This window comes from Copadichromis virginalis, linkage group LG19 (genome assembly GCF_057382275.1).
Source record: "Copadichromis virginalis isolate Kocher_CV1m ecotype Utaka linkage group LG19, C_Virginalis_male_GT1.1, whole genome shotgun sequence".
In the NCBI taxonomy this organism is placed as follows: Eukaryota; Metazoa; Chordata; class Actinopteri; order Cichliformes; family Cichlidae; genus Copadichromis; species Copadichromis virginalis.
The window spans coordinates 28617892-28633851 of record NC_140636.1 but is presented as its reverse complement, the minus strand read 5'-3'; the positions used below and the strand labels follow the sequence as shown (position 1 = coordinate 28633851).

Sequence of the window (15960 nt, the reverse complement as noted above, 5' to 3'; positions counted from 1 at the left end):
TGTCCAAAAACCACAAGACAGACTCTTGTCTGTGTGACGATAGCGAGCCAGATGGACTGGCGCAGGTGATAATTGTGGTGGTTGGCGTGTTGATGGGCCATGTTAGGATTTGATGATGTAGCCTCATTTGAAAGCCATTCCACGCTGCGCTATAATGTTTCCAGATGAGAGCTGAAGTTTTCCTGCAGAGTGTGGAAGAGTATTTGGACAACCCTGCTCACAAATGCATACACATTACACCTGCTGATTTCGATCTAGTTAGCAACAGCAGAAAAAACTGTTGTGAAATGAGGCAAAACTCTTTTGAGCTCAGAACTAAAGTTTGCCTCTATTAACTGACCTGCTGTCTTTAGCATACTGTATACAACTGGTTCAGCTCTTCAAGCAGTGAAGTCTGGTTAGGTCTTTTGTGCACTGTCGCTAGTCAGAAGTGACAGCCTATATTTCAGCAGTCTGCACTTTCCTCCCCATCTCTGAGGGTGGTATCCCATCACTAGCACAGCCTCAGCCCCCGCACAATACCGCACTCAGGTCTTCACTATTAAGACGAATTTCCATCCCAAGCCCTTCTTTGGCTCACATGCTTTTATTTCCTCTCGTCTCACTTCTTTTTCCTTTTTCTTTCTGCTGTCCTCCCTCCCGTGAAAAGCGAAGGGAACGTCAGGCTCCTCTTGTCACGGTGGTTCCAATCAGTGGGGCAAAGCTCAGGGATCATGTTTGATACTGTCAGATGGCCTGGAAAATTAAAAACCCAATTAAAGTGGCAGTCCGGAGGTCAGCTCTTCTGCATATCAAAAGCTCTCCTCTGGCTATTCTGCACAAATTATATCCGTTAACAGCTCACTTTGCTTAGACTGCAGCAGCACAGCACTTAGGGAGTAATAAGTGCTTTCCCTCTCTCTGTTCCATTTTAAATGTAAACCTATGTGCCTGCTCAGCCAGAGGAAATAAAGATGAACAACTCATTACCAAATAATTTTTTTGTTGTTTCGTTCTTTGAGCAAGACACAAAGGTCTGTCGTGGGTGTGTTATTAATGTAGCGGGAGGGAAAGAACTACAACCAGGAGTTTATTTTTAGATATGTTGCCACCTTACTCTTTTTTTTTTCCCCCCTTTGTCCACACATGACATGTTACATTTTCGCCCGTATTTATCTTTTGCTTTTGAGAAATAGCCACCAACCACGCTCCTCATTTCTCTTTCACTTTCTCTATCTCTCTTGTTCTTTTGTGTACCCTGTTTTAGCCACGATTCATTAATTCCTGTACAGTGGTAGGGAAAGGACAGAGAGAAATGGCTAACCAAGCTTAATGGCATGCGTCTCGAGCCAGGCCATTAATATTCAGCTTAATGTTTCTGATAACAGGGCTGGGGGCCATGAGGAGCTGCTGGCCCAGACAGCCTTATTAAGCAGCTGGAGTGGAATGATGCTCGCTCACGTCGGGGATCAAATGCAAGAGTAAACACATATGCACGCACACACTCGTGCACACACCCACTCACAATCAAGACAGTTATCTTTGGGACTTCAGACAGCATCAGGATCTTCCCACTAAATCGCTCTCACTATCCGCCCTCTCTTTATCTGCGTGTCAGTAGCAGCCTCAAAGGTTTGGTAAGTTCCAGTAGCTGTTTGTAAATGCATCACAGTTCGTTGTCATGGGTTGGTCAGCTTATTAAATGTTTACGTCCCCACAAATGAACATAGCCTTGACATTTTTTCCTCTATTTTTTTCCGCATTATGGAGTTGTTTCCCCCCCCCCCCCACCCTTTCCTCTCTTTGTGGAGCATGCCACAAGTCCTTCGCTTTGGGTCTTTTAGCTCCATCTCATTTACATTTAATGACATGATAATACACATTAGCAGACTATTTCAAATAATTACAGCCTTTCAATTGCATTTTACCCTCACCTCTCTCCCCCAAATGTTGTTCTACATCCTGCAAGCGCTTTTCTCCCACCCCCCAAAACTTTCATATTTCTAATGGAAATAATAGAAAATGCTTTTCCTGGAAACAATATATAATAATATGTCACAGGGACAGAAAAAAAGGAATTGAGCAATTTTCAGGGCGGACATTAAGTTCTTTTCTCTAGTAGAGGTGGTGAGGTTTTTTTTTTTCTCCGTGTCACAGTGACAGGGTTTTACGTTGAAACAGCAGCCAGGTTGACAGGAAGGTGACAGCTCTCCTGTCAGGTTAGCCATGGCTGATGTTGAATAAGAGCTGCTGTAATTCTCCTGTAAGTTCAAAGAAAACAGGCTGAAGATGCATTGTTTTATGTTCCCTCATAGATTTCCTTGTTTCAGAACTGCATTTAATTGAAGGAGTTTGGAAATATATTAGTTATATCTAATCCGACTGAATTAGACTTCAACTATATTCTTTTTATTCGGCATTTATTTATTTATTCATTTATTGCCCTATGGTCTTGCTCTGTTACTGTAGCTAGTCTGTAGCTAGCAGTGAATCAGTAGTAAGGGAAATACTGTATCTTCAACATACTTCAGCATTCAAAGTTCCTATTTGTAGTGCATTTACACTACCTTTACATAGAGTGTGCAAAAAGCGAGCGATCACCAACCAGTTTTCAACCAGCTGAAGCAGGATTGACGATATCATAAGCACAGACTAAATGCTAATGCTAGCTAGCTAGGTAAAGGTAGCAGATTTTTATGTGCTAATGTGTGTTGTGGGTTTTTTTTGTGTGTCTGTGTGTGTAAATATTGGTTATCAATAAAGTATATTTAAAACAACAAGCTTAAAGCATTAGCAGAAGCTAAAACCTGTGGTTTAAGTAGGTGTATTGTAAGTGTCTTGCTGTGCTTGACTTGAGAAAACTGAAATTCATGCACTACACAAGAGAATGAGTGTGCACAGTCTATTTCATGGGATTGTACCTGCAAAAAACACAAGTTGAAACACAGAGAAAGTTAGCTTCTTGTCCAAATTTCTATTTTATTTGATGCATATGTTCACGTTACATTATGTTTAGCATGTTTTAAGATTTGTTTTTGGCATCTTCGCCTTTATTAGACAGGACAATATATATATAGAGAGAAAAAAATAGATGCTCAACCAGCACCCTACTGCCATGTTCGGAATCAGTGGTAGAGATCATTTTAATACTTTGTGACACACAGTAGAGAGGTATTTCAATATTGCATACATATCAGAGAAAACTGAATCAATGACACAGGAAGAAGAACCTGAAAATTGTATCTTTCATTTCAGTTTTTATTCTTTTAAATTATCTTTAAAACCTGCCAGTAACACAAACACAATACAAACCAAAGTTTAGTGTAAAGATCAATGATCGGTTTCTGTGATGTTTTTTACCCTTGTTTTCAATTCATTGAAATTCTCGTATGAAGCCTTACTGGGTCTGGAAACAGTGAGGAAATAGTGCTGGCACCCACTGTTCCCTCTAGTCTAGAAATGGCTTCCAATTCCTTTGCAGTTATGGTCCCCTGCAGAGTGATCACTGAACCTAATGACTCTGAAATGTTGGCTGACCATACCGTTCCAGCACTACACCTTGTTTAACAGATGACAACAGATATTGTGGGCTGAGCCTAAAACCATTTGAATTTAGGCAAAGCCGTTAAAGATAAATCATCATCAGACCATTATATTTCTTTGTTATTGTGCTTTTCATACCAAGCAATGCCAGTGCTGGCTAGTACCTATACACACAATACAAGTCGCTTAAGGAAATGGCAGTTTTGTTTAGCATATTTTGAAAGAACTTTCGAGGTTGCTTGTTGTCACAGTCAGTTTATTTTGAGGATTTTTAAATGGTTTTCATTCACTGTAAACGTGTTAATCAAAAGGACATTTTGCTTTGACTTTTTCTATAACTGACACATCAGTAACTGACAATGTCCCACCTGTGAAACTGCCTTTGTGAATTTCAAAGAAGTTTTATTCAGGGCTATTCAAGTGTTACGCCAGGTCACTGTAACCTGAGGTCTCTCTACAAGTCTGCGCATGAAACACATCAGCATCTAATTATTCATATTGCAATGCAAGTTGTCCAGTGGATACTCTGGCGTTGATGCGGAACTACAGCATCAACTACATTTGCACATGAATGTCAGTTCGCGCATGCGAGCGTGTGCCTGGGAAGGAATGGAGGGAGTTGTAAATTAAATGGGGTTTTCTAAAGTGTCTATTTTTTTTAAATAACATTTTGTGATAGAATTAGTCATGTGGAAGAGTAAGCAGAGCTCCCTCGTGGTGCCTGCATGAATCTATTCCTCACAGTTGCACTGTACTGGTCAAACAAATTAAATTACTACACCAGTATGTAAGTAATTTTATGTAAATTATGGTGTTAATGTTCTGTGTCGTGCAGTTGATGATGAGCTGGTGTGTTCCTTGTCTGGTGGCTCTTGTCTACAGGCCTGCCTGAAAATGAACAAGTACATTTGCCAAGATTGGTCAACAGTCTGTCCTATTTCTTTCTATCGACTGTCTGCTCTTGTAAAAGAATTTAACATGCCTTTGTTGGCTGGAGGCTAGAACACTAGTGGGACTTTGTTAGAACAGTGGCTTCGCTGCACATGTTGGTCTGTTGCTGTGAATAAAGATCCTGCATCTGCGTCCTGTTTTGTAGATATTTTAGACTTACAATGTCTGAGATATAAGTCAGTATATCTCCATGCCACGTGCTTCCAAAACATTGTTTTATCCAACTTTCAACCCAGGAAAGTAACCATCGCAAAACAAATTTGGACTTTATAGGCACATCTTCTTTCTTCCTCACCTCAAGTCTCTCCCACTGCCTCTCCCTCTCTCTTCCTCCCTCCTCTGTCTGCTACAATTTATACAGCCACAGAGGAGTGCAGGATTTACACTGGATTTTTGTTTCAGCCATCTACGGAATTAAGAAGTGTATCCTTGCATTTCATTAAATCCTGCCTAATGAGATGACTGTCTCTCCCCAAAGAGCAGATGATAAAGTACCCTATGCCATGGTGCATAAATTAGTATGGTGAGGTTAAATGCTGGAACTGACTCATGTTTCACAAGAGGACCCTATCCAGCAGTTAAATCAACTTGCATAAATACTGCCAACTGCACGCAGGCTGAATTCACCTGCCTACTAGAGTCTCCATCCAAACTAATGGATCATTTGTTGGAGCGTAATGAAATGAAAATGTGAAGCAATGAAGTTAAGTAGGAATTAGTAATATTCCCTATGCACTAGTTCTCAATGTGACACAGTATTGTAAGGGATTTCATGTACCTGTGTACTGTAAGAAAAGTAAAATATTAACAGCTTGAAATGCTTGAAATTGAGGCATGTTGGTGCTCAGCTTGTCTTTGTCTGCACTTTCAAACAGGACTGGTAGTGTAGCTCACGTTTAGCTTTAACTTTAACATTATGAGAAAAGTCACTCATCTAGTGCCACCAGATTGATTCTGGCGGTTGTTTTCTGTTGGGTACAAATTGAAATGATCTCAGAGGTCTGATAGATCTTGTCAGCTGTCTTTAGAAAATAAAAGTTTTTAAAGGTAATGACAGACAAGATTATTTGACAACATATGTAGTTTTGCAGTGTATGCTGTAAGTAGTAGCTTCTGGGTCCATCAGTTTAACAATGCATGATTTGCCTTTGAAATGCAAGAATATTATGTGGCATAAAGTGTAAATGCTCAAGTGAAGCAGAAGCACCTGCAAGCTGTCATAAAATTCCTCTGATACATTTGTGTAGTATAGTACAATATGCATGTATACTGTATTTTGTGTATACTAATTCAGTTGATCATATTTTTCATTGTTATATCCCAGCTGCTTTTTTCTGTTGATGTGGGGTTGAGATTACTAAATGAGCAGTGATAATCAGTTTGATATCTTTCACCCTAAATTGTATTACTACAATGAGGAGCCGCACATGACTCCTGCACTTTGATAGAGGCATTTCCAGTGTATTAGTACAAATACCGCTGATGAGAAAACTAACACAATTTTCTTCTGTGAGTTCATCTGAAGCTGGATCCACATCACACACACTCATTTACTCACAGGTTAAGACTGAGAGCGTAAAAAGAGACAGAAATTGGAGAAATTGCTGAGAATTCACGAGTGGGGTTCATGTATGATTTGATTATCGCTTCTAATTGGAAGATAATTTTCATAAAGCCTCTCAAACAGCCGACAGCTTCCTCCCTCCATTCCTGTCTATCTCTACGATGCTTTGGTCGTATTTTTCCATGCTTTAAAAGATGCCCTCAGCCAGATTGAGAGTGATTAGAGGAGATATTGTGAGTTTGCTGATATTCCAGGTATTTTAAGCTTTTGGGTCCACATGGGTGTAATGGACTTATTCTCAAGCAGTTCTTGTCTCTCTAATTAGTGGTCCCCCCTCGAGCCGTAACAAGGGCACTGACGAGAGAGGCTTTTTCCCAATGATAATGTGAATGAATACCTGCAGGGGGAGATTTCTGCACTGTTCCTCATCCTGTCAGCCACTCTGGGTAACACTGGGGCTTAATGAACCTGAAAACAAGACACTGTGTGTGGTGACTGGTGTGTGTGTGTGTTCTCATAAATTCAGATAGATACATTATAGTATCTTTTAGAGGTGGCTCTAGTACAGTATATCTTGAAAAAAAATATAGATATATCTCTGAAAAACAAAAACAAAAAAATGGACCCCCTGTATTGTGATGATGAAGTCAATTATTTATCTGTCTGCTTTGTATTTGGGAGTTTACTACCTGTAAGGGTGAAACAGGCTCTGGCAAGATTCACAGAGACACAGTTGATCTTATGTAAAATCGTCAGAGAATCTGAGTCAGGCCGCATACAGCTTCCCTGCTGGAGCTGCTGAACATGTATTTTGATATGTATGTCCTGTCTGTGAGATGGTTTGACTGATAAGTTGACACCGCGGAGATGCATATCTAGGATGCATGCAGTGTCACAAATGTCACGTGTGATCGATCGAATGCCGCACTATCAGAGTAAGAGGTCATTGCTCTCCATATACAGCCGGGGGGGAGGACTGGGACAGAATGCCTGGTCAGCACATGGTCACATTTTGGATGCACCATTTTCCCTCCATGCCGTCCTGGGTGTGTAATGAGCTGAGTTGTTGTTGGTGGAGTACACGTCACTCCTGCTGACATTAGACTCAGTCAGTGCAGAGCAGACCCTGCGCTTTATCTTGGACACTCGGCCCTTCACTGAGGGGCTGCACCTACCTTCTCGAGCCAACTGACATGAATGATGTGTTTGTTTATTGTGGCAGATAGGTGTCATGTTAGACATGCATTAAGTCGTTGCGAAGTGAGCTTTGCAATTTTTTCCCCCCAGTAATAGTGCTGTTGACTAAAGTGAGGCTGAAGTGAGTGGGAAAATGCATGACAGACCAGAGAAAGCAGAAGACTTGTGGACAGGTTGCATGTTAGGGAGGTCGAAAGACAAAGAGAAAAACAGAGACAGAAAGAGGTAAAGACTGAGAGACAAAGATGGAGGAAGGGAGCCACAGATGTGGTGGGGCCTCGGGCAGTACAAGTCATTATGGTGTAAACTGCTCCAGTGGTGATGTTGTTGAGAGAGCATGGAGGTCACCATCTTGGGGTGTGTCAAGCAATACATGCACGCATACACATAGCAGACACACACACACACGAAGGAAATTGAGAGAACATCTGGATATGTGCCACCTGCCTAGAGGAAGTCATCTAGTTTACACGCAGTACAGGAGGGGGTTTGTCCCTTCCTGGATGTGCAACCTTCATGCTAGTCTGCACCACTGGGAGAGGATGGAGGACAAAGTGGAGAGTGAAGAGCGTGCAAACCGAGTGACACACTTTAGGGGTATTAAATGTTAAAGTAAACACGGATATCGTGAGTCAGGACAGGAAATGGGGAGAAATGCACACCACGGTCTCCACCACAGACCCCTATCATGTCCTCGTTGATGCTTGTTTTACTCAGCTGCAAGTCCCTGGTCAACCGTGTCGGAAGGACACATACCTAAAAGGTATTCATGCAAACCGTGTCAGAGGTAGTAAACTAAGATAGAAGCAAAATGTAATATAACAGAAGGAAGAAATTGTTTGTTTTGTTTTTGTTTTTTAGCAGAAAAGCAAGAAAAGAGGAAAAGTAAGATAAGCGCCACAAAACTCTGCACTAAGTATTGACCATCTGGCTCCAGCCCAAGCTAGCGTGCCACAAAACAATTGCATTCATTAGCTTAATTTATCATGGTGGTAAGCTCAATTTACTTTTGCTTGTGCGAGTGTGGCTCATTAAGATTCAGTCTGCTGTTTCCTCAGGCCGTCTTGTGATCACTCACACAGAGTTCAAGCATTCTGGACCAGATAGGAAGCACTCCAGGGTTATCTGCCAGACCTAAACTGTTTAAATAAAGGCAGCGTAAAAAGAGGTGGAGAGAGGGATTGTAAAGGCAAGTCACAGAATGAGAGAGAGTGATGGGGGGAGTATCAGTGGAGGAGTGATCTAAAGAAGAATGCTGTTGAAGAGGACTGGCTGGAAAGAAAGGCTCAGTTCTCAGTTGACAGAATGGATGTTGCATGGCTTTGGTGGAAGAGGAATGGAGAAAGAGCACGGGAAGGGAGGCACGTGACTAAATGTATTCTGATAACTGAACAGCAGATGTCTCGCATGGAGCTCCTTTGTTGCCTGAACAGCAGGACCCTGCACTTCAGTGGGCTCACTTCACACTGCATTCATTTGCCTGCCAGCTGCCAATTTAGGGTAGAGAGTGAAAAAGAAGGAGAAAGAGAGGGAGTGAGAGAGAAAGGAGGGTGGCTCACACCAGTCCGTCCCTCCCCTCCCTCGCTATGTCTTGCAGAGAGGCTGCCATTCCGTTCTCTCTTTCCCCGGTGGCCTGTACAATTAGTGATCTGCATAACCACCCACACCTCCACGCACTGTTCTCGCAGAGCAGAGGGGGAGCTGCCTTTGTCTTTTGGCTGCTGTACAATGGGTCGCTTTGGACTTGGCTGGAAGCCAGAAGGTGTGGTACAAAACTGCATGTTCTTGATGGATGACGAATACTCCCGTAGTCTTGTTTCCTTGCGCAGCTGATTTGCCAGGTCAGAGATGAACTGCATCAGCGGCCATCAACAGCTCTTTTGTTAAAACACCATATAAGCGGCAGCGAGGGATACGTTTGTGAATTGTGAACTCTTATTATCCTCCCAGGTACCTTTGCTCAATAGAGGCACACTCTCATTAAGGCCGCAAAGCCCACAGTTCATTAACGCCTCCGTAAAAACAAATTCACACCCCTCTGCTAAGTGATGCGGGCCGACTAAGGCATGATGGCATCGAGGCTTTGGTGAGGTTAGCTGTTTGAGGAAAGAGACAACTACAACCGCAACTTCACAGCTCACCTGATGCTTGATCTCACTGAGAGCCAAATCACATCTCACTTTATGCCGCACATTACCAACCTGTGAGCACGAGGAAAAGATGATTGTGATTGTTCGGTTTTAGTTAAAATAATTGGCTCTAGACACTCCTCATATAGAATAAGTTTTCTGATAATTAGATTTAAAATGATGTTATTAGCCATTTTTCTATATATCCATGCCTTATTGCCTTCTATTACAGCACAGTACCACGAAATTTGCCACCATGTTATTTCAAATGTGGTTGCCCTGTTCTTAAATGGTAAATGGCCTGTATTTGTATAGCACTTTACTTAGTCTCTAAGGACCCAAAGCACTTTCCACTACATTCAGTCATTCACCCATTGGTGATGGGAAGCTACACTGTAGCCACAGCTGCCCTGGGGCGCACTGACAGAGGCGAGGCTGCCAGACGCTGGCGCCACCGGGTCCTCTGACCACCACCAGTAGGCAACGGGTGAAGGGTCTCGCCCAAGGACACAATGACCGAGACTGTCAAAGCCGGGGCTCGAACCGGCAACCTTCCAATTACAAGACAAACTGCCAACTCTTGAGCTTCGATCGCCCCTTAAGACCTGTATGTAAATAATAAAGATTTTAATTTACAACCTTGTCAAAGGAGCTTGCAAAGAAAAGCGTCTGGACTTCTTAAAGTTGCTTGAAGACATTTCACCTCTCATCCGAGAAGCTTCTTCAGTTCTAAGGTCAAATGGTGGAGAGTCCCAGATATAAACCTAGTGGGAGTGACCCCCCACAGAGGGACAAAAGGACCCCCTGATGATCCTCTAATCGCCTGAGCCAAGGTGGGAAACTGGGCGTGGGTCCCAATCAGCTAGAGTTTCGGGTGTGTTCATTGTGTGTTCAAGAAGCCATCTATGTCCACTGTGAGCGACCATCTTTGAACAGAGGCGGGGGTTTACGACACCAACTCTCTGCCATCTATAATCCAGTTTTGAGATCCCTTCCCAGACGCCTTAACGCCCACTCACATCCTGGGCCATCTGACCTCAGGAATTCGCATGATAAGGTGGGGCCAGGTTTCACAATGAACACACCCGAAACTCTGGTTGATTGGGACCCACACCCAGTTTCACACCTTGGCTCAGGCGATTAGAGGATCATCAGGGGGTCCTTTTGTCCCTCCGTGGGGGGTTGCTCCCACTAGGTTTATATCTGGGACTCTCCACCATTTGACCTTAGAACTGAAGAAGCTTCTCGGATGAGAGGTGAAACGTCTTCAAGCAACTTAAAGAAGTCCAGACGCTTTTCTTTGCAAGCTCCTTTGACTACGATGACCTGGATGACTGAGAACCTTCACAGACATACAACCTTAGTTTACAAAACTTTATTGCTAACATTGGAAAAAGTTGGACAGGCCAATGCTTGCCACTGTGTAGCATCCACTCTACTTTTAATAACAGTCTGTAAATGTCTGGGAACTGCAGAGATCCCTTGCTGGACATTTGGGAAAGAAAACTGTCCTATTCTCATCAGATGTAAGATTCTAGCTGCTCAGCTGGTTCGTCTTTGTCATGTGTTTTCTTACATGATGTGGCAGATGTTTACAGCTGGAAATTGGTGGTCTGGACTGCAGGCAGGCCAGTTCAACCCCCGAACTTTTCTACTATGGAGTCATGCTGTTTATGCAGAATGTGGTTTAACATTGTCTTGCTGAAAAATGCAAAGCCTTCCCTCAAAAAGACGCCTGGATGGGAGATTATGGTGGTCTAAAACCTGCATATACAGTCCCAAATGTGCAACAGGAAGAGATTGGAGTGAGAGAAAACATTTTTTTTGAGCAAACAATTTATTGAGAACAACACTTAAAGTAAAACAGGCTGTTTTACAGCTGATTAGAAATTTAGAAATACATGCCTTTAAAAGGGCAAATCTGTGAAAAAAATGTGGATTCATTGTCATTTTCTGTCAGGTAGTCACACTGTCATGATGTTCTGATGGCAAAGGAAAAAAACGGTCCCTTTTTGAACGTGGTCGTGTTGTTGAACTGCATAAGAAGGGTCTCTCGCAGCGAGCCATTGCTGTTGAGGTGGGACGCAGTAAGACAGTCATTTGGAATTTCTTAAATGATCCTGAGGGTTATGGAAAAAAAGTCAAGTGGAAGACCCAAAAAAATTTCACCAGCACCGAGCCAGAGGATCCAATTATCTGTCCGTTAAGACACTGAACAATCCTCTACCCAAATTAGGGTGTCGATTTCAGCCCCATAACAATCAGACACCATCTGAGACTGGAGAGCTTCAAAACAAACATGTCTTCAAAGACCTCATCTCCTTGAACGCCGCAGAACTAACCATTTGGACTTTGCAAGAGAGCACCAAACATGGGACATTGAAAGGTGGAAGAAAGTTTTATTCCCTGATACGAAAAAAATGAACCTTGATGGTGCTGATGGTTTCCAACGTTACTGACACGACAAGCAGATCCCACCTGTTTTTTCATGGAATAGTAAATTATGTTAGTTTAAACATCTGGTGTGTTTTCCATGTTTTAGCGTGAAGATGTGGGTTCATGAGATTTTTGTAAATCATGGCAATCTATTTTTATTTACATGTTACACAGCATCCTAACTTTTTTTGGGATTGGGGCTGTGCTTGCTTGTCACAGTACAAAAGACAGCACTAGCAGATCCCTCTCATCACACACTACAGTGTCAATTCAGGGGATGAGCAATGGAACAAGCATTATGCCCACTTCCACTTCCAGGTTGGGGTGCGGGTGAGGGGGGGGTGATAAAAACTTTTTGATTAAGGGAAGGGAATTTTCTATTTCATTCTGATTCAGAAAGCAGGAGAAAGAGGGGAGGATTAATCTTAAGGCCGCCGTTTTACTGCCTATCCCCACTCCTGTCTCAGAGCTGAAGAAGCGCAAGTGAATAATGGGGTGTCCATCAGCCGTGGGCTCAAGCCCAGATTGGGATTTTCTCTGGAGATAATACAAAGCAGGGCGACAATTGATGATTCATAATGTGCAGTTTTAGCCTTGTGTTACCACTGCTATTGTGGTGGGGTTGGCATTAGTGTTAGTGTATCTGCCATAGAGGTGTTTCGCTCTGACAGCAATCTTTGGAAGCGTTCTTCTGCTGAGGATTGTAGAATCATGAGTTTATAAATATGGATATGTAGAGAATCATGTATTCTGTAATTCAGATGATAAATTGCTCCTTTTGAAAAAACATTCAGTCATACATGCACTGTGTAATATTTATGAATCCTCTGAAAGAAAGGGAGGATCTAACTGGCAGAAACCAGAAACGAATAATGGCATCTTGTTATGTTCACTTGCTTCATTTTGTACACAGGGGCTTTTACACTGAACCAAGAATAATCCCACTAACAAAGTTGTCTGGCTCTCCAGTCATGTGAGCAGCACCTGTCGTGGCAGGGAGTGGAGGCTGAGGCGGGGCTGGGGATCCATGGAAGGGACGCTATCCATCAGTGGTTCCATTTGATATTTAATTTAGACTTTTATGAGCCTTAGAGGATGGGCCATGTCAATTTCCTCTCGCAAGCTCTCTCTATAGGGATGGAGGATAAATTCCTTCCATCCGTGCAGCAGCCTTACCAAGGCTCCTGCAGATTTATAACTGTATTGTGTGCTGGTGATGCTAGTGGCGGTCAGTGAGTGGCCTACAAACAGGCCACTCACTAGCTCACAGGTGTCTGTCCAGGTCGTATCTCTGAGAAAAGCTTCTGCAATTTGGATCGAAGTTGCACTTCATGGAAGGTTCTAATAGTTCCCATAGAAGTTGACCTTGGACATTATTGTAAGGCATTATATTTGCAAGGAGAAACTACTGTGATGGTAATTTTGGAAAGAACAATATTCCCATTTTAAAGCAGCACAAAATCAATTAATTTTGCATCAGTCAGCTGAGTTAGTTATATTATACATACATGTTTTTCTCCATGAGTGATGGATGAAGTAAAATAGCCGCTATTCTGAGAAGGTAATTTTAAGGAACAGCAATGGGTTTTATAAACTATTTCTCTCCGAATGGTCTGTTTTAATGTAATTTATAGCTTCATTCATTACCTCTTTTGTATTAGTAATTATTTCTAAAATACCAAAGAGCCATCTTTTCTTTCCTGGTTCTTCTCCGGCTTTGATTTATCGCCACGGCTCTGGCCTGATGCTGTCTTCCCAAGGTGTGACATTTCAAAATATTTATAGCTCTGGCACATTAAAGGCCTTCCTTTGAAGGTGACCGACCACTCTTCCACACCAGCGTAATTAATAGAATCTCAGCTTGTTCGCCTTGTGTTATTTATCTGCTGTTCTGCTATTCTGTTGAAATTCTATGGAAAACAGCAAGGTGTTGGCTCAGCTACTTCATCTCATAAACAGACTTTTTATACACGCCATTCGGCAGGATGCATTGCACCGAGGGCGACAGGGAGACCATTCCACTTCAAAGCCCCAAAAGTTTAATATTTTATTGATTAGATCTAAACCTTCTGTCCAGAGTGGCAATTAAAATTCAATTAAACTGACTGAAAGCATCATATTAAATTTCATCCCTTTATGAGCTCCAAGATAATGCTGGAGGACAGGAGTTGAATATAATCACAGCCTTTTTAGATTATATTATCCGGTTCATTCACTATAAAAGTGACACTTTTAGGTATACTTTCAATATTTCTTAACTATAACCTTCTAATGAACACATTTTATAGCCATTAAATCAACTGTTATTGGGCATTGCAATAAAGAGAGATGGCTGCTTTTTTGTTCTGCTCTCCACATTAGAAAAGAATGAAGCGTTCCCAGTCTTCATACAGGTAAATGAAAAGTCTACCTGTTATGCAGAAACAGACTGATTTATCTAATTTATTAAAAACTTCCATAATTGTTAGTAACAGTGCATAAAACTAGTGACAAACTGTTCTAGCTAATCAGTGCTATTTTATTTTTATTTGCACAAATATTTTAAATGTTATGCTTTGTTTTAAAACTATAGTCAGGGTATTAATCCAGTACTATTTTTTTACTGGGCTCCACTCTCCAGCCCTGACAGTGAATTAAAGTTGCAAAGGAGAAAATAAGGAAGTAAACAGATGACAGCTAAGCTAACGCTTTTCTGCAGTAAATACCCGCTGTATGTGGACTTTGATCAAATAAATTGGGATATAACCCAAACAACCAAGTGATGTGTAACCGCATTCTGCAGTGAAATGTGGTCACTAGCATGAAAAAACAAAGGCTACTTTTGCTAGCACCGCTACGGTTAGCCAAACACTGCAAACAAATCTGATAATGTGTGTGCCTGCAGAGGCGTTCATGGCACAATTAACGAAGAACGCAATTAATGGGTTCATATAGATACAAAAAATACACATATACAAAATATTTGTATATTTAATATACGACCTTTAACTTCATTCATTTAGAGTGTAATCTTAAATGCTTCCTGTAGATTTTACATTAAGCTTCAGCTATGGTTTTCAAATCCTGGCTACTGCTACTCCTACTGTTGTTGTGACACTAGTTGAGTTGTACAGCTCCAGTGGAAAAGTCAGAGGATCCCTAAAATAATCTTTAGGTGTCATCCATAAGGAACCATCAGTGTCTGGGTAAATTTAAACTGCAATCTGTACAATAGTTGCATGTTTTACTGGAAAAATTACAAAATGATTGTCACACCAATTGAAAATGTACTAATGTGAGTAGGATTATTCATCTTTGGATGATAAATTTGCTTGGGAGCAGCTGCCGAAAAATTATGTCAGGACCAGAGTGGTGAACTGAGTGATTGAGTACTACCAGAGTGGCCAAAAATATGACCAATATGTCTCAATTATTAAAAGAAAAAAGGCACTTCTCTTAAACTTGTATATCAAATATTGTGTCATGGCTCGTGTTGTACCATCACTACATCCTTTCATCCTTTTTTTTCCTGTAGGCTCCTCCAAGGTGTCAGGTCAGCGGTAAGCCACAGCAAAGCCATTGATCCCACAGCATCCACCACAGTAAGCAGGCTATTTAGATGTACACAGAGAGCAGTGTCAGAGACTGAGAGAGGTTGTTATTACTGAGTGCCTCTCTGTTTCTCCCTAGACTGTTTGCTCTGTGTGATTATTCTCTCCAGCTCCCCGAGCATCCCAGCTTCTGCCTCTGTGATAAAGATATTCATTTACCTGATATGAAAATCTTGTTCATGGTGATCCCAAATGACTCTAGATAGAAGAGGAAGAACGCGGGGAGGTGAGATGCAATGAAGGTGGGTAGGGTAGGTGATAGAATGGGAGTGCATGAGGGAAAGGAGAAAGAATGACATGAAATATTAATACACCGTGAGACATCGTGACGCCTTGAATTTGTGTGATAGCAAAATAATACTTTTGTATAAAAAGTGGGAACTGATTTCTTTTTCTTTTTTTTAATGATTTGTGAAGAAGGCATCACATAGTCATACAAATCAGTTAAAGTGAAAAACATAAATATCTGCTAGTGATTCTGGGAAATTAATGAATGGATGCTGTGTGTTACTGTGCGTGCACAAGCTTATATTATAGGTGGAAATGCGTGCGGCTGTTTCTGTTTTGGCTG

General features: G+C 41.8%; 1 long non-coding RNA gene across 1 annotated transcript in view; it reads left to right on the top strand.

Moving 5' to 3' along the window:
• LOC146686359 (uncharacterized) overlaps window positions 1-15447 on the top strand; it is an 88369-nt gene extending 72922 nt beyond the window's left edge. Inside the window, exon 4 of the long non-coding RNA XR_014916964.1 lies at window positions 15314-15447. This is a non-coding gene — a long non-coding RNA (uncharacterized LOC146686359). The remainder of the gene's footprint in view (window positions 1-15313) is intronic.
• The last annotated feature ends 513 nt before the right edge of the window (window positions 15448-15960 follow it).